This window comes from Trachypithecus francoisi, unplaced genomic scaffold, assembly GCF_009764315.1.
Source record: "Trachypithecus francoisi isolate TF-2019V2 unplaced genomic scaffold, Tfra_2.0 Lachesis_group6, whole genome shotgun sequence".
NCBI lineage: Eukaryota > Metazoa > Chordata > Mammalia > Primates > Cercopithecidae > Trachypithecus > Trachypithecus francoisi.
This window is the reverse complement of record NW_022681471.1, coordinates 17968962-17995233: the sequence shown is the minus strand read 5'-3', so window position 1 is coordinate 17995233 and position 26272 is coordinate 17968962. Positions and strand designations below refer to the sequence as shown.

The 26272-nt window shown below is 42.5% G+C and overlaps 1 long non-coding RNA gene across 1 annotated transcript; it reads right to left on the bottom strand.

The window, feature by feature from the left end:
* Positions 1–2548: 2548 nt before the first annotated feature.
* Positions 2549–20224, bottom strand: LOC117078054. The gene is made up of 3 exons (XR_004434913.1): positions 20215–20224; positions 12576–12579; positions 2549–2657 (listed from the first exon to the last, which is right to left on the bottom strand). It is a non-coding gene; the product is annotated as an uncharacterized LOC117078054 (long non-coding RNA).
* Positions 20225–26272: the final 6048 nt, after the last annotated feature.

Sequence of the window (26272 nt, the reverse complement as noted above, 5' to 3'; positions counted from 1 at the left end):
GATGGATTTGGTGGGTGTAGGGGATGAAGTAGACAGAAAAGTCAAAGTTAACTGTCAAGTTTCTAGCTTGGGAGATAAAAATAGAGAGATTGAAATGAGAGGGGGGTGACATGCTCACTTTGATGTGCTGAGTTTGAGGCGACGGGATATCTAGATTTGAAACTTTGAGAATGTGTGTTGGCATCAGTGAAAGGTGGATTAGGGAGTGAGCAGCAGAAAGAAGGCTGTGAAGGCTGTGAAGTCATGAAACAGCGTAGAAAGTTAGACAGGTAAAGGAACTGGGGTAAAGAAAGGAACGGGATAGTAAACTTAATAAGAAGCAATAGCAGAAGGCATGGAAAGTGGAAATGATGGGCCAAAAAAGAGAATGGATAGAGAGGGGATGAGTCCAGGTAAGTTGAGGGTGCTAGGGAATAGAACTCACTTACATTTTAAATATCATGTAAGTTAAAAAAAAAAAATTGGTATTATGTAAGCATTTGTTAGAATATTCAATAGGTATAAATTTCCTTTCATTTTTGCCCTTTAGCTAGATGCAACTTTTTATATGTAACCTCCCAGGCACACTCTCTGCTGTTTATTTATTTAACAAATGCTTAAATAGTCCTTACTATGTGTCTGAGGTACTATTCTAAGACTTTGAGAATATTAACTCATTTAATCCTCAAAACAGCTCAAAGAGGTAGGTACTGTTATTAATTCCACTTTATAGATGAGGAGACCGAGGCACAAAGAAGTCCAGTTATTACACGGTAGAGCCAAGATTCAAATCCAGGCTAGTTGCTTCAGAATCCATGCTCTTAACCATTATGCTCTGCTGCCTTTCACATGCAGATATACATTATTTTGTCCCAGCTTTTAGACAAATGGTAGCATACTATATACTATAAACATGGTTATATTCCTTGCTTTTCCACTTAAGTATATAATTTGGAAAGGATCTTCTACCAGTAACATACAGATGTCCATTTGGATCTACCATAATTTATAAAAATGTGTCCTATTGATAAACATTTGAGGTTTTTTTTCTAGTAAATACTCCAATTAATACCTTTATATATTTGTCATTTATTATTCATGAACACATCTATAGAATAAATTCCTAAAAGTGAATTGCTAGGTCCAAAGGTAAGTGCCTTTCAAATTTTGGTAGGTATGGCAAACATGCTGTCCATACAGGTTGTGCCAATTTACACTCCCCTCAACAACTCATAAGAGTGACTGTTACCCCACAGCCCTACCAGCGCAAGTTGTTAGAAAACTTGCTTTTAATAATCACCAGTCTGACAGGTGGAAAATCATCTCAATGAGGTTTTTAATTTACATTTCTCTTATTATGGATGAAGTTGAGCAACTGTACTATTTTTAATTTAGTATTTCATTTCCTACAAATAATCTGTTTATTATCCTTGACCATTTGCAATTTGCCTGTTGATCTTTTAAAATTGATTTACAGGAGATCTTTTTGATTTGGTTTTTCTAAAGACCACCAGAGCGGGCACAAAAGAACCAGCGAGCAGGCAAGGGTAGGAGCAAAACTGCAAATTTATTTTTGGTCACCTAGCTTCACGGGAAGAAGGTGGGTAGGGAGAGGTCTGTCGGCCTCCGGCAAAGGAGGCCAAGAGAGTCCCCCCGTGAGCTCTTGGACGGAGTTCCTGCAGTCCCGACAGGAGTAGGGGGCTGGGAAGTCCGTGCGTGGTGTCTGTCCAGAGCGGCTTTTCTAGGAGTGGGAGGGCAATAGGCGGGGCACGGGCGTGTCGGGGGGCATTCTGCAGGTGCGACCAGGTAAATCTTAGTCTCTTCAGATTGACGTCACCTGGCACATGCCCGGTTGGTCTGCACCTTCCCGGGCACCGGCTGTATTTTTGCGCGTGCGGGAAAAGTTGGTGATGAAGAACCCGGAAGTGCACCATCTTGCCTCCATTCGTCCAAACAAGTCCAACCTTTTATTGATAATAGTGATAAAGGGGTGCTGTGGTCTGTCTGGCTACTTCCTGCTGTTAAGGGGCGTTGTTAAGGTCAGGGCCTATGGTTGGTATTTGGACGTATGGATGAAGAATAAAATAAGGCACAGTATTAGTATAGGAATGAGGAATGGAAGCATTTGTTGGAATATGGGCAAAACCCAGAAGGAAGGTCCCGGCAAGGTTGGGGTATTAAGGTTCTGTATTTCAGTTTTTATTTTATTGAGGGTTTGAATGTTAGTGTCTACTAGGCCTGACTCGCTAACATAATAGCAGCACTCTTCTCCAAGGAAGAGACAAGTGCCTCCTTTTTCAGCTGTAAGCAAGTCTAGGGCTTGCCTGTTTTGGGCAGCTACTTGGGCTATTGAGGTAGTTCGGAGGCCAGGCTTTCAGCTGATTCCAATAACTAGAGGGAGGAAAACAGCCCGTTTTTGTAAGCTATTAGCAGCAGGGTGCAGCTGCAGTGTCAGTTCGACTAGTTCAGCCTTGCTATACAGGGTGAGGCTGGGCACTAAGGATACTGGGACACAGAGAGATTGAGATTGAGTTGTGACAGTTTGGTTAAAGGTTTTAGAAAGGGACCCTTTGCACCAGAAATAGCCTCCAATGGGGGCTGTTTGGCCTCCACTGGGTACCTGAGTATGATTACCCCAGGATGAATTTGGGGTTGAATAACAAAAAGGAAGGATTGGGCTATTTGGATTTTGGTATAGTGGCACCTGGAGTGTGAGTGAATTCTGGGATGTTTGACCAGTTGTGTTGAAGGCCATGGGCAGGGGGCTGCCACTGGGCGGGGGGGGGGGCTTCTAAAGCCTCACAGAGGAAGCAATGGGAAAGATTGGTTATGTTCACAGTGTAGGTTAAGTTTAGCCCTTGGTGGATAAGTGTGAGCCATGAGAAGGGGTCTCTATTGTCCGGAGAGAAGTTTGACAGCCTTAAGGAAGACAACTGGCAGAACTATGTACTACTGAGTGTGTTCGGCTGTCTTGTGACCAAGTTTCAGTGATGAACAAAAAAATTGCCATACAGTAGGCGGACTAGCAAAGGTCTGAGTGTATGAGTGAGACAGCAATATAAGTATAAAATGAGACTTCATTTTCAGTGTAGTCACAGAGTATCCCTTGCCACTGAAGATGTTCGATGAAGGTTAGGAGATGGGAGAACCACTGCTCTGGACTATTGTCTGGAAGTAGATATGGGTCCGGGGTTATGTATTGAAAGTCTGATAGTTTATGTAGAGGATGGTGAGAAAGCGAGCTAAGCACCAGGGTCGGGGAGCATGAGATAGTCAAGGAAGTTTTGTAAGTTTGAGGTGAGTGGGGGAAAGTTGAACAGATGTCCACTGATTGTTCTCAGTGGGGGCCCTTTTTAGCTGGGAAATATGAATCCAATGCGTGTGTCCTAGGAGTTTTGCTGCTGTATGTGTAGACAGGAGGACAGTGTATGGGCCTTTCCACCTGGGCTGTAAGTCTTTGGCTTGGATATCTTTTATGTATACTTGGTCTCTGGGACTGAGGGAGAGATGTGGGTTGTAGGCATCTGTTGGAGGAGGGTGTGCTAACTCAGCGTGTTGTCTTAGGAGTTGTCTGAGAAGAGTGAGATATGGGAGGTAGTTCGCCAAAGGGGCGGGCAGGGAAGGTATTTGCTGGAGGGTTAGGGGCCATCCGTAGACTAATTCGAATGGACTGAGGCCTGTTGGGCTTTGAGGTGCTGCCTGCAGCCGGGTCAGGGCTAAGGGAAGGAGAGTTACCCACGACTGCCGGGTTTCAATTGAGAGTTTGGTGAGCTGTTGTTTGATGAGTCCGTTAGCCTTTTCCACCTTACCAGAAGACTGAGGTCTATAAGGGATGTGGAGTTTCCAGGTGATGTGTAGGAGGGCTGCCACCTGTTGGACTACCTTAGAGATGAATGCTGGACCGTTGTCGGGTTGAAGAGTGACCGGGAGGCCAAACCTAGGAATAATATGTTCAGTGAGTATAGAGGCAACAATGTTAGCAGTTTTTCCTGTGGTAGGATAGGCCTCTATCTACCCTGAAAAGGTGTCCACAAGGGTTAAGAGGTATTTGAATTTTTTATGTCTTGGCATATGTGTGAAATCAATTTGCCAATCTTCACCTGGTTGGTGTCCTCTGAGTTGATGGCTGGGATGGGGATTACGCAATGCACCTTGAGGATTTGCCTTTAGGCAGGTAGAGCACTGCTGGTTGATTGTAAGTAAGTGTTTTTGTAGTGTTGGACAGTAGAGGAGGGGATTTAGAAAATTGTATAAGGCTTTGGGTCCTATATGTAAAGAATTATGGTATGGAGTTGTGTTTCAGGAATAACTAATTTGTTATTAATATATATCCAGTCACCTGTAGTTAGTTTGGCTGTTGGATTTTGTAATAGCTTAGCCTTTTCTTCCTGAGTGTAATTAGGGGCATACTGGGGGAGAGAAAACAGACAGAAGGAGCTTAGGGGTGGAAAATCTGGCGGCTGACTTGGCAGTGACGTCAGCGAAATTGTTGCCAGCTGCTACCGGTTAGATGAAGTTTGGTGCCCTTTACAATGTATAATGGCTACCTTGGAAGGTGCTGACAGTGCATCTAGTAGTTTGAGTATTTGGTTTTTGTTAATAATAGGGGTACCACCGGTGGTTAAAAACCCTCTCTCTTTCCAGATGACTGAATGGGTGTGTGCGATTAGAAAAGCATATTTAGAATCTGTGTATATGTTTACTCTTTTTCCTTTTGATAGGAGGAGTGCCTTGGTTAGTGCAGTGAGTTCTGCCTGCTGTGATGTGGTCCCTTGTGGTAGGGGTTTTGCCTCTAAAACTGTGGAGGAGGTAACTACTGCATATCCTGCGTGTCTGTTTCCTTGAGGGTTGATAAAGGAGCTGCCATCCACAAATAGGGTTAGTTGTGCATTCTGAAGGGGCTGGTCATGCATGTAGGTGCTGGGGGGTTGAGCCTCCAGGACCTCAGGACAAATGTTTAGTATGGGGTGGTTTAAGAGGGTCTGGTAGTAAAGTGGCTGGATTTAGAGAGGAGCAAACTTCTAAAGTAACAGTGGGGTCTTCTATGAATAAGAGGTGGAAAAGTTGGAGCTGGGATGGAGTTAAATGGCTAATACTTTTATGAGAGATGAGATCCTGAAGACGGTGTGTGGAGAGGACTGTTAGATTACTGCCTCTAATGAGCTTTTTTGCTTCCTGGGTCAGGCAGGCTGCTGCTGCTAACGCACGCAGACAGGGTTGCCAGCCTTGTACAGTTGGGTCTAGTTGTTTGGATAGATAGGCCACAGGGCGGTGGGTGCTGCCGACAGGCTGGGCTAAAAGACCAACTGCCACTTTCTGCCTTTCATCTGTAAATAGTTGGAAGGGATGCTGGAAATCAGGCAGTGAGAGAGTGGGTTGTGAGAGAAGGCAAGCTTTTAAGCGGGTGAAATGAGTCGAGATTAACTTGGGGTTGGACAAAGGCCCATGTGGGGTTTCTTTAACTGCGGCATATAAAGGTTTGGCTAGGATTCCAAAATTGGGGATCCAATGTCTGAAGAAACCTATTAGACCTAGGAAAGATTGAATTTCTTTTGCATCTTGAGGGGGAAGAAGGTTACGTATTAGGGCCATGCGGTCGGTAGTTACTGACCGGGTTGTGGGGTGATTTCAATTCCTAAGTATATGACGGTTTGGCAAGAAATTTGGGCCTTGTGTTTAGATACTCTATAACCTAATGAGCCTAAATGGTTGAGGAGAGTTGCAGTGTCTAGAAGAGAGTCTTGTTTGGTAGGGCTACAGATTAGAGATCATCTACATACTGCAGAACTTTGCTATTAGTGAGAGGGCAGGAGGCAAGGTCTTTTGCTAAGGCCTGACCAAAGAAATGGGGGCTGTCCCGGAACCCATGTGGGAGGACTGTCCACGTCAGTTGAGTGGAGGTATGTGTGTCTGGGTCCTCCCATGTGAAAGCAAAAAGGAACTGGCAGTCTGTGTGTAGGGGCATGGTAAAGAAAGCATCCTTAAGGTCTAGCACAGTAAAATAAGTAGAATTGGTGGGGATATGGGACAGAAGGGTATAAGGGTTGGGAACTACAGGGTGTGTGGGACGGATACCTTCATTGACTAGCCGAAGATCCTGTACTAACCTATATGTTCCATCTGCCTTTTTAACTGGACGTATTGGAGTGTTACAGGGGGAATGTGTGCGGACAAGAATATGTGGCTAAGTAGTCGCGTGATAATTGGCTTTAAACCTTGTAGATGTGTCAGAGAGAGAGAGAATTGGGGGCGGTTTGGGAAACGAGTGGGATCTTGAGCTTGACAAGAACTGGTGGGTGGTGGGCAGCTATGACGGGGTGGAAGTGTCCCACACTTGAGGGTGTACAGAAATAGGGACGCTGGGGGGTGGGGGCGACATAGGAGGAGCGTGTGCGCCTGCACAAAGCATGAGCAACAGGTCGTGAGGGGGTTGAAGGGGAGTGGATGGGTTGGTGGGAATGGATATGGAGGCCTTTAAGGTGCTCAGGATGTCTCGGCCTAGTAAGGGGGTAGGGCATGGGGGTATAATGAGGAACGAGTGCGCAAAGTAGTTGTTGGCCAGGCAGCAATTAAGGAGTGGAGTTTTTCGTGGAGTGGATGGCTTTCCGTCTACTCCTACTACAGAGATATTGGATGGAAGGCTAGGTCCAGAGAAGGACGGCAAGACAGAATAGGTAGCCCCGCTATCTATTAAAAAATTGTCTTACCCGCTACCAGGAGAGTTACCCGCAGCTCAGCGAGGGTGATGGGGGTCCCCAAGTCTCGGCACCTTCAGTTGTCGTCATCCAGATGTAGGAGCTGGAAGGAGCTCCCAGGATCCTGGGAAAGGGGGTCACATGGAGGCGTGGCACCTGTTCTCAGGGTGGGACAATCAGACTTCCAGTGTCCTCCCTGCTGGCAAGCAGGGCAGGGGGTTGCTGGTGGACGAGGGTTAGGACATTCACTGGCCCAATGTCCCGATGCCTTGCACTTATAGCAAGGCTGCGTTGGGGCTTGGGGACCTTGTGGACACCTGTTGGCATAGTGTCCTGCCTTGCCGCACTTATAGCAGGCTCCTTTTGTAGCCTTGGAGTCTGCGGGGTGTGTGCTCTCTGGCCTGGGGTTACGACTGGGCTGTAAAGCCGCTGCTAGGAGCTGTGCTTTCTGTTTAAGGCGAGCTTGTCGCTGTGCTTCAGCCGTCTCCTCTCTGGAGTTATAGACCTTAAAGGCTAATTTAACCAGGTCTTGTATTGGTGCCTGAGGACCATCCTCTACCTTTTGAAGTTTTTTACGAATGTCAGGAGCTGATTGAGAAATGAAATAAGACGCCAAAATGGTGGCCCCTGTGGGGGAGGCCGGATCTAACCGGGTATATTGGGTTAAAACCTCAGTCAGCCTATTTAAGAATGCGGCTGGATTTTCTTCTGGATTTTGAATAATTTCTTTTAATTTGTTAAAATTTACAGTTTTGTTGAGGCTGCTTGCATACCAGCCAACAAACACTGGACCATTATGTCTCACCTACGGCGCCCAGGCTGGCTTGCTTGGTAGTTCCAATCTGGGTCTGCTGAGGGGACTGCTTGCTCCCCTAGTGGGATGGCAGCGTCAGTTAAATGTAGTTGGTTGGCGTGCTGCCTGGCGGCCGCTAGGATGCGCTCTTGCTCCTCAGGGTTTAGGGTGGAGGTTAGGATAACCTGGAGGTCATGCCAAGTTAAGTCATAGGCCTGACAAAGGAATCTAAATCCTTTATGTATATGGTAGGATTAGCTGAGAAATCACCTAAACGCTTCTCAATTTTGGAAAGATCGGCCAGTGAAAAAGGGACATGTACTCTGACTACCCCCTCCGCCCCAGCTACCGCTCGCAAAGGTGCTAACACTGTAGGAGGGTGTGGGGCAGGAGTGGAGGCATCAGCAGGGCACTTAGAGCGGGTGTGGGCAGAGACAGGAGACTCAAGACAGCCAGTTGGGCGCCCCGAAGGAGGCACGGGACGGAGTGGATTACTAGTAGATAAGGAAGAGGAAGGAGGAGTCTGGACGGAGGGAGGAGGAGAAGTGTAGGGTGGAAGTGAGGGAAACCCTAGGTCCTCCGGCTGAACAGAAAGGAATGAAGACTCCTCTTTTTCGGGTTCCTGTGAGCCGGCATCCTTGGCTAGCGTAACTTGGGCCAAAGAGCACTGGCTACACAGGTCGGGACGAGAGCGTAAGGCCCAAAAGCCTTGTATGTAAGTAATTTTGGACCACTTGCCTAGCCGCTGGCAGAAATTGCTGAGGTCGGTCAGAACATTGCGGTCTAGGGTGCCCTCTGGTGGCCACTGAGACTGATTGTCTAGTTTGTATCGGGGCCACGCCACAGTGGAAAGGAAAATTAACCGCTTCCTCCTAAGGTCTTGTTCGAGCTGTAAGGTTTTTAAATTGGCTAGGAGGCACCTAAGGGTGTGCTCTTTGGAAATTTGGACTGGGGGTTTCCCATTTGCTTCCTCTTTACCTACACAATGGACACAATGGAAATGGAAGTGGATCTCTGCCTGGCTTCAAAGCATCCTTTGGAACCAGCAGAGACAGACCGGAGGCTCTTGGAGCCAAGGTGGAGATTACCTTCAGGCGGACGTCTCCGTCCTGAACGGGTCTCCCGAGCCACTTGGTGGCTCAAAAGTGGGCCTCGGACCTGTGCAGGATTTTTGGCCGAGGGAGGTAAAGAGGAGACAAAGGCACTTACCCTAGAGAGGCCGTGAGAGTGAGGGAAGCGGGTCTCAGGTCCTGGTCCGTCTGCGGCGTGGAAGGAGGAGGAGGAGGCTCCCCGGACCCTGGGGGCCCTGAGGAGGGGTCTCCTCCCAGGTTTGGCACCACCTGATTTGTTTTTTCTAAAGACCACCAGAGCGGGCACAAAAGAACCAGCGAGCAGGCAAGGGTAGGAGCAAAACTGCAAATTTATTTTTGGTCACCTAGCTTCACGGGAAGAAGGTGGGTAGGGAGAGGTCTGTCGGCCTCCAGCAAAGGAGACCAAGAGAGTCCCCCGGTGAGCTCTCGGACGGAGTTTCTGCAGTCCCGACAGGAGTGGGGGGCTGGGAAGTCCGTGCGTGGCGTCCGTCCGGAGTGGCTTTTCTAGGAGTGGGAGGGCAATAGGCGGGGCACGGGCGTGTCGGGGGGCGTTCTGCAGGTGCGACCAGGTAAATCTTAGTCTCTTCGGATTGACGTCACCTGGCGCATGCCCGGTTGGTCTGCACCTTCCCGGGCGCTGTCTGCATTTTCGCGCGCGCGGGAAAAGTTGGTGATGAAGAACCCGGAAGTGCACCATCTTGCCTCCGTTCATCCAAACACTTTTTATATTAAGAAAGTTAATTCATTTTCTGTAATATAAATTGCCAATGTTTCTGTCTGTGAATTTTTTTAACATCATGGAATTTTTGCCCTGAAAAAAATATTTATTTTCTTTTTTGGCTTATGGATTTTGTGTCATACTTAGAAAGCACTTCTCTCCATTCTAAGATTATTTTAAAATGACCTTTCTTCTACTCTTTTTCATAGTTTTATTTTTTATGCTAAAACACTGACCCATCTGGAATTTGTTTTGGGTCAGATGTGAGTTGTGGATTCAACTTTACTCTTCTTCTAGATTTCTGCCCAATTGTCTCAATACTATTTAATCAACTATATCTTCCCCATAAATGTAAATACCACCTTTAGCATATACTAAGCTCCTGTGTGTGTTTGGGTTTAGTTCTGGACTTTCTAGGCTGTTCCATTGAGGAATCACTCATATTTTGAAAGGACTCTTTAGCTTATAAAATGATTCCTAAAGGAATCCTATATATATCAGAATTGTTGTTTGTATTTTTAAGTATTTGTTTATACATCATTTAGTACTTTGGCAAGGAAAATTGGGGGAAGGGGGAGGAGGCAGTGAAGCTTAAGACTAATTTGTTAGGAACAAGCATATATTGACAGTCCGTCTAAAATTTTCATGTGAATCACTGAGAAAATAGGAGTTAACTTACAGGAAAAGCAAGGAATACCCTGTTTATCTAAAATGTGAGATGCCTCTACAAAGCCACTCACAAAGTGCTATTTCAGAATATGCACAGTGGGTGAGAACATTGACTTTGGAGTTGGTCTGCCAGGGTTCAAATCCTAGCTATAAATAATGTCGATAGTAATACCTTGAAGAAATGCTGTGGCTATTCTCCAAGGGCCCCAATGTACTTCCTTGCCTATACATTCTGCCACAACTCTTTTGGAACATAGCTTAATAGATTTACTTGGTCTGAGTCTATTGGACTTTTACGATTTGACCTGGTAGATTTGAGCCCACACTACCACTGTTACTTGCTTGCTTAATTTGGTGCAGGAGTAGCCAAACTACTGACAGCAGGTCAAATCCACCCTATGGCCTGTTTTTTTACTCATGATTTTTTTTTTTTTTTTGCTTTGCAATAGGGTCTCCCTCTGTGGCACAGGCTGGAGTGCAATGGCATGATTTTGGTTCACTACAGCATCCACCTCCTGGGCTCAAGTGATCCTCCCACCTCAGCCTTCTGAGTAGCTGGGACTGTAGGTGTGTGCCACCATGCCTGGCTATTTTTTAATTTTTTGTAGAGACAGGGTCTCCCTATGTTGCTCAGGCTGGTCTTGAACTCCTGGGCTCAAGCAATCCTTCCACCTCAGACTCCCAAGGTGCTGGGATTGCAGGAATGAGCCACTGTGCCCAGCCTGTACTCACAATTTTAAAGGATTATAAAAAAAAATCAAAACAAAAATAAACAAACAAAAGAAGAATATATGACAGAGGCAGTATGTGACCTGCAAAGCCTAAAATCTTACTATTTGGCTTTTTGTGCAAAATGTTTGCCAGCCCCTGTTCTGAGTCTGGATTTGTTGTTTATCTTGTAAAAATAATACTCAGCTTGCTAATAACAAAGTAAGCTGTCTGTTGCACTCCAAGAACAGTTACAAGACATTTGTATGGCATAAAAGTAGGGTCATGTTGGTTTATTCCCCACCGTGTAGCTGGTCCTACCCTCGTTTTCATGTATCAGCTGATGGAGATTTAAAGACTCACAAGAGAATTTCCTTTGCATGACTTTGAGACAGGATTTGTGGTTAAAAATCTGAGGGAGCTTTCCAAACAGACTTTTCAGGCTGCAACCCATCCCTGTTGCAGGCTTGTTTAGAGTAAGTCAAAATAACTAGACATCAATTTATTTTTAAACCATCTATTTTCTTCTTGTTGGTTTTATTGTGCACTCATAATGAATCATTTCCCTCTGCCCCTCTCCTCCTCTCTTCTGTGCATGCACATACTCTCTGTAGCTAAATCTCTGGGGGCTACAATTTTTTCTTGGGTAGATGAAATCATTGAATTATAGACTATTAAAGCTTTTGTGATACTATATAATTTTAAAATAATATTTAGGGACTTCAGAGAAATTTTACACAAGTGCATTGTATACAAAATTACACAATTAAACCCAGGCTCACACTATATACACCAATTAACTGGAGGCATGAGAGGTTTAATGACATGCCTGAGGTCACACAACCAGGAAAGGACAGAGCTGGACTAGAGGATAGCTCTCCTGACTTTCAGTGCACAACTTTACCTATTAGGTTATGCTGTTTCATTATTAAAAAACTAAAGCATTTTCCCTGCTGTGTATGTCTCCTCTGTTTTCTAAGGCACTAAAAGCAGGTGGGGTTGGAAAATAAATGCAAAGTCAGAGACTGTCCTTTTAGCTTGTTCTCTCTTCCTCTGAGTTCCAATTGGGCCTGTCAATGTTACCAGTTTCTCGCCCCATACTTCAGGGTAAGGAGAAAAATAGTCTACTAATTTTTATTCTTTGCTAATTATACCAGTATTGCTGGGACTGCTTATCTTATAGTTTGTTTTGCTAGCCAAAGCTATTGTTGGTTCTTTGGAGATGGACTCTGTTCTGTTTTTCTCCCAAATATTTCATTAATTCCAATCTTATCTGAACTCTAATGAGTTGGATTACCTTTATTAAACTAGAGACCCTCCCCACTGCGTGATTCTGCTAATCTCAGCCTAGGTGTACTTTAGCAAGTAGGAGCTGCAATTTCCAGTTTTCATATATGGGTTTTCACTCCCAGATCTTCTTTGAGCTCAAACTCAATCTGCCTCTCTCGTTCTTCTCCCTTAGAAATATGTTTTAAATACTTTTGAGCAAGCTCTTAGGAAAGGCTTCTTTGTCTGTAAATGGGAAGATAAACAGTATAGAGTGTAAACACTTCACTTTAAAAGATACTTGGTTCATTCTTTCACATCTCTAGAGACTTAAAAGAATTTTTTTTCCCAAGGTAGAGCATACTCTAGTGGTATTTTACAAGTGGAAACTGTCTGCAGAATGACAGAATGTAATTGAAGTGGACAAAAATTCTCCCTTTTTCGAATTCATGAGAATATCCTTGACTGAATTCAGAGAACCCTCCACATTTTGAGCAGCCCTCTTAGGGCTTTCAGCGTCTCAGTTCAAACCCCAAGCTTTTCAGGGAGCATTTAATATTAGCTATACCTTCACAGTCAAATAATTTTCCATATTTCTTAAACTGTGGTATAACACTGATGACTTGGAATAACCGATTGAGATGGTGAGCAGAGACCAGTCTGAATTAATGAAGCATTTTAATGTTATATTGCCTCGGATATAGGTCTCTAGAGGAGTCACTTAAAAATATTAATAAGGGCCGGGTGCGGTGGCTCAAGCCTGTAATCCCAGCACTTTGGGAGGCCAAGACGGGCAGATCACGAGGTCAGGAGATCGAGACCATCCTGGCTAACACAGTGAAACCCCGTCTCTACTAAAAAATACAAAAAACTAGCTGCGCGAGGTGGCGGGCGCCTGTAGTCCCAGCTACTCGGGAGGCTGAGGCAGGAGAATGGCGTAAACCGGGAAGCGGAGCTTGCAGTGAGCTGAGATCCGGCCACTGCACTCCAGCCTGGGCGACAGAGCCAGACTCCATCTCAAAAAAAAAAAAAAAAAAAAAAAATTAATAAGAGTTATTCCTGTGTTTGACATAAGTGGTTACTTGAATATTTCCTTGAATAGGTGAAGCATCTCCCTTATTATCTTGTTTACAACACCCACTGGTTAAGTCATCACCAATTCCGTGTGTGTAGAGTTCAAATTAGTGGTCTCTCATGTGAACCAGGCTCATTCCGTGGATTACAATTATGCTACAGTCATTTACATGTACACCCACACACCCAGATCCCATGCAAAGGGATGCATCTTGTATCTATAAAGGCACAAAAGAGAGATGGCTTTATGCATTTTAGAAGAAAAAAATGGATGCCACGATATGTAGAGGGAGGCAGGATTTTTTTCTTAAAAAAGCAAATATCTACCTCTGGGCACTGGGCACCTCTACCTGGCCTCATGCTACTTTTCTGACTTTTTCATTCAACATTCATTGATCCAGTACCCACTCTACCCAGGCACTGCCTTTTGTCCTATGCCTCACAAGGCCCTTTTCTTTACCAACCCTTTAGTTAAAGTGAGAGGCGTGAAGGTTGGTTGAAGCCTTCTTTGTAGCTCCTGCTGCTGATGATCATTGGCTTCACTTTGCTTCACTTCCCCGGTTCATTACTTTGACACTTGGTGAGTTGAGATCCACCTTCTCCCACCCTACTCACTGCTTTGAAAAGCAGCAGTGTCTTTAACCAAGTAGCAGGAATTCACTGAGTAAAGTGACATATAGGCAGCAGATGCTAAATGGGAGCCCACTGTGGTGACTCAGTCAGTACTGTATTTTGAGAGAGAGTGGAGGGTCCTGAAAGAGGACATCTTTGAGATTGTATGCAGTGGATGGTGAGGTGTCCCAGGCTGGGAACCTCCGTTGTGATACTGACTTTTTAAGTTCCAGAGCTTTGGCTTATTGCAGATATAATTTAATAAAGCCAGTGATTCTTATCCTTTTGAACTTTCCACAGTTCAGCAATTTGATGACAGGAAAATCTTTGAAGCAGGTATCCTGCTGCTATTGCCTTTTGGTGGCTCATTCTCCCATTCATTCACACCCTTAAACAACTGACTTAGGCTTATACATGCCCATCAGTTGGAACTCGGCCTAGGCCTATTTTCTGTTTCAGATCTTCTTAATATCCCCACCACCCATCCTCAGTTAACTATAGATCTTCTTACTATCTCTATCACCCTCCTCAGTTAACTATGCCATGAGACCTCTTCTTTTGAGGTTCCCATTCTACTCAATGAATGAAGGGTAATTGAGGCATGAGACACATGAATCCATGTGAATCTCTTGTTTCTCTCAAGCAAGAATTCTCAATTAATTTCAATGCACATGATTCCAGAAGGGCCTAAATATTGAATCTTTGACTCTGAACTCTCCCATCGAATGGTGAAACTTTCAGGCATTTGACAAGCCAGTAGAAGAAATTTAGATGGTGGTGGTGGCAGTATTGCTCCTTGGTATTTTCTTTTGTTTTGTTTTGTTTTTTCTTGGAAAGAACCACCTTTTCAGCCATGTGTAAAAATTCTGGTGAGCATTTTTCATACCCTTGGATGCCATGGCCCAAGTTGTTGCGATTCCTCTGATACTGTATAGAAACACAGAGGTTCAAATAGGCGCAACCACTCTGGACTGGAGGGTGGAGGGCTATGCTCTAGCAAAGGCAATGGAAAATGTCCCAATTCTTCAAAAGGAAGGCCTGATTCTGTATGGGTACTGCTGCCAATATTCATTTTGTTGTTGCTGTTGCTACTGGAAGATGTATATATGCTATTCCAAGCAGAAAAGAGATTAGCACCCTTCCCACGGCCACCTTAAGTCACCAAGGCTCTTAATTCTATCTCCTCAATAAATTTTCTATCTTTCAATTACTTCCACAGTTTTAGTTAAGATATTTATTAATGGCAGCAGATAACTCATTATTTTTCCTACTTCTCAGCACAGTCTTTAGTTTCTCCCTCCTACATCCTTTCTGTGAACCACATAGTAGACACTGCAAAATGTTTATTCAACCAAATGAAATGCCACAAATTCAGTTTTTTTATAGGTCCATTATTGGGTTCATCTTGCTGAAACCCAGTCGGGAGCTCTTTGTTGCCTGATGAAATAGTTACAAGTTCCATAAACTGCTCTCCCTAGTCTTTTCAGCTTTGCTTCCCAATGTGCTCCAAGACAGACCTGAGGTCCTACCACACTCAGTCCTTGTTCTTTCACACTGATCAATGTTATCTTTGTGTCCACCCGTACCCTAGTTGAAGTTCTTCTACTTATTTGCTTTAGGTTGAAGCTTAGTCATTCTTCAAGATCTATCTTAAATAAATGCTTTGCCTACTTTATATAAAATAGTCACCTCCTTTCAGCCTTCCCTATTCCCCATCTTCCTGTATTATTTTACCCAATGGCACTTATCACCATCTGAGAGGCATTTTACTAGTTTGTTTATTGTGTCCCCTCACCCCATTAGAATTTATGTTTCATGACCAGCCTGGGTTATATGGCGATACCCTGTCTTTAGAAATAACATTTTAAAAATTAGCCAAGTGTGGTGGTGTACACCTGTAGTCCTAGCTACTTGGGAGGCTGAGGCAGGAGGATCACTTGAGCCTGGGAGGTCGAGGCTGCAGTGAGCTATGATTGTGCCACTACACTACAGTCTGGGCAACAGAGTGAGACCCTGTGTCAACAACAACAGCAGCAAGAGAATTAATGTTCTATGATGGCAGGGACCTTTGTAGTTTTGTTTACTGTTATATCCCCACTACCTAATAGGTTCTTCATAAATATTTTTGAATGAATGAAAAAAATGAATATATGACATCATATTGTGTATCTCAGCTGGAAGTTCTATCTCTCTATGATGTTTTGGCACTTTATTTATATTGCGCTTCTCATGTTGTGCCTTGTACTATGAGTTTCTAGTTATTTTTATATACCTACATACATTTGTAATGTGATCAGGATGAAAAAGCCATTAATTCTGAAACTCAAAAAGTTGAGTTAGACAATGAGATGCTATCACATACCCATCACTGTGACTAAAATGTAAAAGATCAACAAAAACAGGTGTTGATGAGAATGTGGAGGAATTGGAACTATTGAACTTTGCTGATGGGAGTGTTAAAATGGTACAACCACTTTTGGAAACATGTATAGCAATTCTTATAAAACTAAGCATACATACCGTATGACCTAGCAATTCCATTCTCAGGTATGTACTCAAGAGACATGAAAGTATATATCCACACAAAGACTTGTACAGAAATTTTCATAGCAGCAGTGCTCATAATAACCAGAAAGTAGAAATATTATCCATCAATAGGAGAATAAGTAAACAAACTGGGGTATCTCCATATAATGGAGCACAATTCAATAATGGAATAGAATACAATACTGATTTATAAAACCACACTGGTAAATGCTTACACAAAAGAGTACATACCTTGTGATGCCATTTTTATACACTCTAGAGCAGAATAAACTAAACTATGATGGAGGAATTCCAGAACAGTGGTTGCCTCTGGATATGGTGGTGGCATTAACTGAAAAGGACATGAGAGAACTTTTTAGGGGAATTATAATGTTCTAAATCTTTATAGGGATTTGGGTAGCTGAGGTATATGCATTTATCAAAGTCCAGCAAATGTAAATGTAAGATTTGTGCATTTCATTGTAAGTTTTACATCAAAAGAAAATACCCTGCAAACAAATATTAAATCCTAGTTGATGATATGCATGCTATATCATATAGCATATAGTTGAAGTATATTGATGTCTGCAATTACTTTGAAATGCATCAAAATTAAGATAAATTGATCAATGAGTAGAGAGGCAAGTAGATGGTGAATAGTGATAAAACAAACAAGAGTAAAATATTAATGGCAGAATTTAGGTGGTAGTTATATGATTTTCAACCCCTTTAAACTTTCCTGTATTTTAAACATTTTCAAAATACAATTTTGGAAAAAAACAAAAAATAAAAAACAAAAAACAGATTTGGCTTTGAATGTTGGCTCCAGCGCTTAGAGTAAGTGACTAGGAAAATCACATAAACTGTCAAACCTTCAGTTTATCTCTCCATAAAATGGTCATAGAATAGTAGCTACCTCACTGGGTATTCCTCACTCCTTAGCCTTTCTCCAACTAATATTTGGGAGCGAAAGGGTTAATTTTGGAATCAAAACTATGTTTCTGATTGGGTTGGCTAGTGGCAGTGTTTTATATTTAACTATTCATCCAGGACCGTGAGCACAATGAATTAGAACTGCATATCCCAAACTTCCTTGGTCATAACAATTACTCTACCCCAGACCTACTTTTGTCATTGTCAACAAACTCACAGTCTATCAGAGACGGTAGATAGGTAAAGGGAAAATGACAATAAAACATAAAAAGTTCCAATAAAAGAAGAAATCATGGTCTCTATGGAAGTATATAGTATAGTCACAGAATCCACCTTGGGGATGGTGGTCAGTGAAGACATCCTAGAGGTAGTGACATCTGAGTTGAGCATTAAACAACTAATAAAGTAATCCTGACAAGCATGGACAGTCATGAGTAGACGGTAGTATGTTTTAGGCCTCAGAGACACAGGGAGGCTAGGTGAGAGAGTATGGCTCACTTATTACTGAAATCAGAACTCAAAGTGCTCATCTTTCTTCCCTAGTGCATTTGATGAGTATGGCCTTTGGATGAAGCACCATCTTTACCTTCTAGGAACCTCCAATCCAAAGGAGCGACTCTCCGTTGTAAATTCAGATGATGATTTTATTTTTTATTCAAAAGGGCTTTGCTTTGTTGCATATGCAACTGAATAAGCCAGGGTTAGGTTACTGATTAACAAACTTTAGGTGCTTATATTACCCCGGCAGACTGATTTGTTACTATCCACATCTGTCTCTTGGCTCATAGGTAATATTTTTGCAAAGGCATTTATCTGTCAAAATTTTTGGAGTGAATTATATGCATTTATTCCAGGAAATTTTTGCAGATTTTTATGGTGGAATTGCTGACCCACTGAGTTGTCGTCAAACCACGTTTGGGAATGCTAGAGACAGGCCCTTTACATTCCTTCATTCAGTCACCTAAGGTTTACAGAGCTCTTGCTATGTGTCTATACTGTGTGAGTTGCCAAGGTTACAGAATTAAGTAAGATACAATACTTATGTTAAGCCAATATAAGTTCTCAAAGAGCTCACAGTTTGGTGGGAGAAAACAAATAGGCAAGCCGACAAAGACAATAGAGAGTAATAAGATATGTCAGAGTGGGAAGCACAGATGGCAGGAGGACTCCAGGAGACCGTTAAACAGTACTTGATACCCTGAGGAGTTCCTGGGCTGCCCCTCACACATCAAGGTGACACTTGGAAACATGCTCTGTTAAATTTTCACTGAGACAACCACACACTCTCTTGCTGACCCCAGTGACCAATGGCATAGATCTGTGAGGTGAGTGGCCAGAGTTCAGGGGTTAGTTGATGGCGGTGGAAGAAAGCAGAGCTAATTGACCCACATGGGCTTCAAATTGGCAAGCATGGCCTCATTAGCACTGTGATCCTCCCTTCTGTGTGCTCTGGTTACCAACTTGGCTTCCCAAAGGGACCTTTAGAATCCAGGTGTCTTTGGTCAACGTTTTGATCTCTGGGATCTTATAAGCATGTCCAGAGTATTCTTCACCCTTGATTTTCAGAAGAGGAAATCAAGGCACTAAAAAAATCAGATTGAAATGAAATTGCTGACAATTTCATGAGGAGTTTTCCAGCTTCTTTGATGACTTTACATCTTCATATGGTCTGTGCACCCCTACGGTGGGTAACAGATTTGCTTTTCCTACCAATACTTGACCTGCTAAGCTGTGGAGGGCTGCTCATCACAAATTGTAAGGTTAGCTCTGAAAATGAGTCTTTCAAACACAGATAGGGGAAAAGCCTCCCCTTCATCCCTTTCTCTGTTTCATCTTCATGCCTCCTCGAAGTTCAAAACACTCAGTTCCTCCAAAATTTCAAATTTTCTCCCCTGCACTCCTCAGTCCTTAACAAGCTGTTGATGTTCCAGGAAATGTCTTTTCCTATGAAAGACATATCACGGCAGCTAAACAGCTGGAGTCCTCTGACAGCCAATCAGCCAGGCCTTAGGGTATCAGTGTGATGCGCAACTCAGCTAGAAAGTGTCTATTCTCTAGCTGAGCAAATGTCATCTCCACCAGGAAGCTGCAAAAGGATGGTGAGAGACTGCACTGAAGTGTCTGTGAGGCTGAGTTCCAAGGGAAAAAAAATCTATAAATACAAATATGCTGCAATATGGGAGTGCCTGATTCAAGGGTAAATATATGAATGTATCTCTCTATAGACTGTTCAGGAGCACTATTTACACACTCTATACATTATGTGGAATGATTATAAATGGTGTTGCTTAATAGACTTCTTACCTTAATATATACATAGATTTTCCTTAGGTAGACTCTTGGAAGAAATTCATACCATTGTGTAACTGAACTAAATAAAACATACTGGCTTTTATACTTGAAGAAATTGGCAGCCCACCACCAGCAGAATAAGACCATTAATTGGAATTGGTTTGCTCTAATCCTTGCATGCACTCATTAAGGTTATCAGCATCCTTCTGAGCAGAGGTTCCCAGGTCAGTTAAAAAAAAAGAGAAGGAAGTGTTTGTGTGTGTTTAAACAGATAAATGTAGATAAATACCTGGAAAACTAATATTAGATTGCCAGCGTTTTATTTTGACACATAAGAACACATACACACACACGCACAACTACCAACAACTACTTATCACTGTAATACCATAAAAGTGAATTTAAAAACAAGCAGGAAGGCCAGAGTGTTAATATAAAAACAACTCTTTCAGTTGAATACATTGCATTATAAGATTAACTTAGTCTCTGCAAAAAAAGATAAATATAAATTAAGAGAAATAGACAAACAGAAAACATTACAAAAATATAATTAAATTTCATCCCCAGCGGGAGTAAACTCCATCACAGACTGACACTGATTCATGAGCTGGCATATGGAAGCCATACTGATTGAGAATTTGGGCTGAACCCAGCTACAGGAAATGGGGTAGGAACCATGTGGCATAAGAACATGCCACGAGGAAAACCACAAGGTTATAAAGAGGACAGCATATAGCTGGTAATATTCCTATCACAGGGTCAAGAGAACAGTGGAAATCCAACATGATAGTTAACATAATAAAATAATTTAGATTGGTGGTAAATGGCAGAACATAAGGTCAAGAAGATTCAATTAACAGCAAGAGAAGAGTCAGATCCATACAGAAAGCTTAACTATCTAATGCTGTATAATAAATGGTCAGCTGGATTAGTGTCAATTATTTTAGCAGAAATTTGGGAGAAGTATATAATTTTGGAAGAGTGAACATTACTGACTCTGTCTTCCAAGATAGGAGAGCGGTAGCTTCATTTTGTAAAACACTAACAGTTTTTCTGATCAAATAGATTTTCACATGGTTCCTAGCTTCCACACTCTTCCTAGCTTCCCTTGCCATGCAGACTTTGGGTACTTGTACATATTTCCTTCTGGCTGATTTCTTAAGCTCTTTACAATTCTAACCTTTCTTCTTCTTTGCATTTTTTTCACCATCTCTCGCTGTTCTTTGTCATGGCAACGTGTACACAGAGTTCTGAACTGAAAATTCAGTAAACATATATTCCACACCCACTATTTGCAACGCACTATGTTAGGCCCTGCAGATGATCCAAGAGGAGTATGTCTTAATTTCTGCCCCTAGGGAACTTATGAGTAGAAGGTGAGGATAAAAATTACCCTAATATATACTAAAAGCTAGACCATAACAGTTCCCAACAGAGAAATATGAGGGATAAGAGAGCGTATCTAGCTACATGACTAGGAAAGTTTCAGAAAGAAGAGAGTATTTGAGATGGACCTTGAAGGCATGTAGGATTTTGATAGGTACAGAGGGGGTTGAGAGAAGAGCAGGAGCAGAGACTTGGAATGATTCTTGGCCACTGGCCATGCCTAGGGAGCAGAGCCAACTGTAAGTGCTATGATGAAGATAAAAAAACAAAAAAACAAAATGATAGTGATTACAAGGCTCTTGATTTAAAAATCAACAAATTATAATAATCTGTTTAACATAAGTATTTTTAATTGTGTTAAGGGGAGTGAGTTAATGAATAAATTAATTTGAAAAACCACATAGAGTTAATTGAGTTCACATCTGTTAGCTGTGCAATCTTGCACAGGTTACTTAGCATATATGTGCCACAGTTCCCTTACCTGTGAAAAACAGGATAATGGTTTTAAAACAGTGCCTGGCATATAGTGAGCAAAAAATAAATTGTTGCCATTATTACTTGAAAATCAGAGTCTGGCAATGAGTTGAGTTTCGGTTTCTCTCTAGAGGTCTCTCTGCACTTAGAGAGGTCCTATGTGCTAATTTTCAGCCTGACCATTGTAATCTGTTCCTTGGATCTCAGCATAAAGCCATGATCTGAAAGTCCTGTACCAGGCAGAGCTTAGAGATGAAAGATTACCAGGAAGAAGGAACAATATGTGCATTCCAAATCATACGTGTAGCTGGAAAAGAGGTTAGAAGCTTACCCGAAACACTGAAAGTCACTTTGCTTGAAGTAGACAATTTTCCAGATTAGTCACAAGATGCTCAGTGCTTCTGCCACTTTGCAAGCACAGGTGTGAGGCAGTTAGGCGTGGATGTGCGATTTCCTTGTTTTTCAGCTAATACAAAGAAAGCCTGATTGCTTGAGCTGGTGCATAACAATAGGCAGCAGCTGTGGGTTCACTCAACAATTGCTGGGAGGGAACATTTTTTCCTCTGGGGTTATATTTAAATCAGGGAGCTTGCTTGATGGGAGAGGGGCTGAAAGAAATTGCTGCTGCAGGTAGGTGGTCCTGCTTAAGAAGCCCAGGCATATCAAACTCACCTAAAACATCAACTACATTATTGGGGTGGTTATATTTAGAGTACAAAGGGGTTCCTTAAATCTGAAAGTGCTTCCCTAGTTCTTTTATGCTTTGTTAACATATCATAGAGCATTGATTGAGAGGACTAAACACTAAAGTGTTTGCAGCTAGCGATCATTGAAGATCCATTAGGAAAATACATCAGTCTCTGGAGTCGGTGAAAAAATAGAATTCACTTTATTCATAATTCTTCTTTTTTGCCTCCTGTATTGAGTTTCTACAATGCTCCAGACATTGTAATAGGCACTGGAGAGATAAGGATGCTCCTCTTTTGATTTGAGAGGAAGTGGTGGGTCAAATAATAGAGATATGTATAAGGTAGGGAATAGGCACCAAAGTGTTTTCTTCACCTCTATGGTCTCATGTCTCTCTCAGTGTCTGCTTGGCAAATAGTAAAAGGTCATAAAAGGTTTTTGAATTTACAACAGTAAGAGGGAACTTTTACATAACTCTACTGGAGTCCAGAGAGTGTATAAGATCCAGCCACTCAGGTAAGTCATAACAGCCATAGAGTTTTTTCTGTATCACTGCGTAAAGTCTCTGCTCTCTCTTTGATGAATGAGATGATTGTTTTGATGTTGCCCCCTTCCCTCTCCTCCTCTTTCTAGCGTGTGCACACACACTTCTTTTCTGGTTATTTCTCTACCCTGCGGGGGTTGTGCTTAGCTGAGGTTTAAGAAACGTCTCTTATGCTTTAAGAGTCTGGCTCCACTGAACAGGTGAGGCAGCTCTAGGGCCCTTATATCCCTCTTTTACTTAGGCCCAGAAGTAATCACTATCTTTCTAACGAAAGGCACAACATCAGGAAACAAGCTACATACAGTTGCCCCTAGTCTGTTCAGAAGTTGCTGAAGATGGGATATATGAGGCAGGAGTGAGGTCTAGGAGAAGAAATCTCAAAAGAGAAGCTGCAAATGCCATAAGCAGGGGCAATACTATTTAGATATCCATCTTCTTGGCCAGTTGAGCCAAAACATTTATTATTTATCTTGGTAATATCCAAGGTCCTCCTTTTAGCTATTTGAAACTATATATTATTAACTATAGCAATTCCACAGCGCAGTAGTACACTAAAACTTATTCCCCTTATCTGGCTGTAATTTTGTCTTTTAACAAATCTCTCTTCTCCACCCTTCCCAGACTCTAGCATCCTCTGTTTTACTTCTTCTGTGAGACCAACCTTTTTTCAGCTTCCACTTATGAGTGAGAGCACATGGTGATTAACTTCTGTTCCTGGCTTATTTCACTTAACATAATGTCCTCCAGTTCCATCGGTGGTGCTGTGAATGACAGGATTTCATTCTTTCTATGGCTGAATGGTATTCAATTGTGTATATATACCACATTTTCTCTATCTATTTATCTATTGTTCAACACCTAGGTTGATTCTGTATCTTGGCTATTGTGGACAGTGCTGCAGTAAACATTTTTGTAGCTATGGTAAATTGGCTTGCCTTCTTGATTTCTTTTTCAGCCAGTTTGTTATTTGTGTATATAAATGCTACTGATTTTTGTATGTTGATTTTGTATTCTGCAGCTTTTCTGAATTCATTTAACAGTTCTAAGAGATTTTTGTTAGAGTCTTTTGGTTTTTCTCTGTGTAAGATCATGTCATCCACAAACAGGGACAGTTTGACTTCTTTCTTTCCAATTTGGATGCCTTAGATGCTCTTTATTTATTTCTCTTGCCTAATTTATCTGGCTAGGACTTCTAGTACTATGTGGAATAGGAGTGAAGCAAGTGGGCATCCTTGTCTTTTTTCAGTTCTTAGAGGAAAAGCTTTCAGCTATTCTCCATTCAGTAGGATGTTAGCTGTGGGTTTGTCATATATGGCCTTTATTGTGTTGAAGTGCTTTTCCTTTGATACCTAATGTATTGTGAGTTTTTATCATGAAGGGATGCTGAACTTTATCAAATGCTTTTTCTGCTTCTTTTGAGATGATCATATGGTTTTTGTTCTTTATTCTGTTGATGCAATGTATCATGTTTTTTGCTTTGCATATGCTGAAACATCCTTGCATTTCTGGGATAAATCCCACTTTATCATGCTGTATTATCTTTCTGATGTATTGTTGGATTCATTATGCTGGTATGTTGTTGAGGATTTTTGCATCTATGATCAGGAATACTGGCCTGTAGTTATTTTTTATGTTTTGTCCTTGTCTGGTTTTGGTATCGGCATTAAGCTGGCTTTGCAAAATGACTTAGGAAGAGTTTTCTCCACTTTAGTTTTTTGGAATAATTTGAGAAGATTTGGTATTAATTTTTCTTTAAAGATTTGGTAGAATTCAGCAGTGAAGACATCCAGTCCTGAACTTTTCTTTGTTGGGAGATTTTTTACTGATGATTCAATCTTGTTACTTGTTATAGGTCTGTTCATATGTCCTACATCTTCTTTGTTCCATTTTGTTAGGTTGTATGTGTCCAGAAATTTGTCCATTTCCTCTAGGTTTTCAAATCTAGTGATGTATCGTTGATTATAATAGTTTCTAATGATCCTTTGTATTTCTGTGGGATCCATTGTGACATCTCCACGTTTCTGATTTTGTTTGGGCCTTCTGTGACTTTTACTTAGTCTAATGGTTTGTTAATTTTATATTTGAAGAAAAATAACTTTTTGTTTCATTGATCTTTTAAAACTTTTTTTAGTTTCAATTCCATTTATTTCTGCTCTGTGATTTATTATTTCTTTCTTTCTACTAATTTGGGGTTGGTTTGGTTTGTCCTTCCTTTTCTAATTACTGAGATATATCATTAAGTTATTGATTTGAAATCTTTCTAGTTTTCTTTTTTTATGTAAGGATCTGTCAAGTATTCATTTTTTTTATTAGTTCCTTAAAACTCATTCATCCTGTAAGTTTGCCTCTCAATACTGCTCTTGCTGTGCCCTATAGATTTTGGTATGTTTTGTTTCTATTTTCAATTGTTTCAAGGAATTTTTAAATTTCATTTTTAATTCCTTCCTTCACCCATTGGTCATTCTGGAGCATGTTGTTTAATATCCATGCATTTGTATAGTTTAAAATGTTCCTCTTGTTATTGATTTCTAGGTTTATTCCATTGTGACCAGGTAAGATACTTGATAGGATTTCCACTTTTATTTTAATTTTTTTTTTTTGAGACTTGTTTTGTGTCCTAACACATGATCAATCCTGGAGAATATTCCATGTGTAATCCATGCTAGTGACATTTTGAGTGTCTCAGGGCCTAGACAGAGAAGAGTTTGTGATTGTGGGGCTGTGGCTTTGCTGGGGTAGACTTGAGAGGCATTTCTCAGGTTGAGGGAAAGCGTGTGCCATGGCGAGTCAACCAACTTGGGGCTGGGGTCGGGTCTATGAAGGCTGTTACGCTCTGGCTGGGAGCACGCTCACACAGTTGCTTGGCTGGCCTGGGGGTGTGCCTGCCAGGAAACAGGGGCTATTTCTCAGGCCTGGGATGTGGTTGTATGACTTCTTGCCTGGCCTGGGTATGTGTCTGCTGGGGTGGCTCATGGGGCTGTTTCTCAGGCCTGGAATGCAGGTGCACAGCTGCTCAGCTGACCAGGAGTGTGTCTGCCAGGGACAGCCCACAGGGCTATTTCTCAGACCCAGGACACAGTCCCATGGCTTCTCAGCCAGCTGGCATGGGTAAATGTCTGCTAGGGGTCGCCATTGGGCTGCTTCTTAGGCCCAGGATGGGAGTACAAGGCTGCTCGGCTGGCCTGGAGGCTTGTCCACCAGGGTGGCCTGCAGGGCTGTTTCTCAGTCTCAAGGCATGGGCAAACTGCTGATTGGATGGGGGTATATCTGCCAGTGGTAGCCCTGAAGCTTTTCTCAGGCCCTGATTAGGGGCTGCAGGGCTATTGGGCAGGCCAGGGGCTTGTCTGTAAGGGGTGGGGCTGTTTCTCAGGCCTTGGGAGTGGGTGTGTAGCTGCTCTACCTGCTGGGAGTGTGTCAGCTGTTCAGAGGCTTGAGGGCCTTTCCTGCTTGAGGGAGGGAGTGCAGCAGTTTGGCTGGCTCAAGGGTGGGTTTGCACTGGGTGGAAATGCCAGACTGTTCCTCTGGCTGGAAGTGTCTGTGGTAAGAGTTGTTTTCCCTGTTGTGCAGGAGCAAGGTCATAGCTGGTCCTGGGTCCAAGCTCTGCACAGCTGGGGTTCTAGTGTTCAGCTACCAGTGTGGGCTTAGTGGAATGAAGATGGAGCCCTAGTGTTGGGGAGGTATAGTAGACTTCATCAGTGGGTCTGGTCTCAAGTTCACAGGGGGTGGGATATGAAAAATATGTGGAATTTTCCTGTAGTAAGGACGTAGGTGTTTGTGGGGCAATGGAGGCTGGTGGGGTTGAGCTTGCCTTTGCCTCATGATGGG